This window comes from Wasmannia auropunctata, unplaced genomic scaffold (assembly GCF_000956235.1).
Source record: "Wasmannia auropunctata unplaced genomic scaffold, wasmannia.A_1.0 LD336078.1, whole genome shotgun sequence".
Taxonomy (NCBI): Eukaryota; Metazoa; Arthropoda; class Insecta; order Hymenoptera; family Formicidae; genus Wasmannia; species Wasmannia auropunctata.
In genome coordinates, this window is record NW_012026812.1 from 1,937,326 (window position 1) to 1,937,818 (window position 493).

The following is a 493-nucleotide window of genomic DNA, read 5'->3' on the forward strand; positions in this document are numbered from 1 at the left end:
CGTATCGGCGGGAGTTTTCGAGCTTTGACGAGGCCCGCTGTCCAGGATTCCGTGCCTCTTCGCTCAGCAGTTTTTCACTTTACCAACAAGCCTCTGTCGATATGCACGCTGGTTAGGATTCCGTGCCACCTCTTTGCTCAACGTGTTCTCCGCGTATCGGCGAGAGTTTTCGAGCCTCTATCGAGCGCGCTAGCTAAGATTAGTAGGATTCCGTGCCACCTCTTCGCTCAACGTGTTCTCCGCGTATCGGCGGGAGTTTTCGAGCCTCTATCGAGGCGCGCTGACTAGGATTAATAGGATCCGTGTCACCTCTTCGCTCAACGTGTTCTCCGCATATCGGCGAGAGTTTTCGAGCCTCTAACGAGGCCCGTTGGTTAGGATTCCGTGCCTCTTCGCTCAGCAGTTTTTCACCTTACCAACAAGCCTCTGTCGATACGCGTGCTGGTTAGGATTCCGTGCCACCTCTTTGCTCAACGTGTTCTCCGCGTATCGG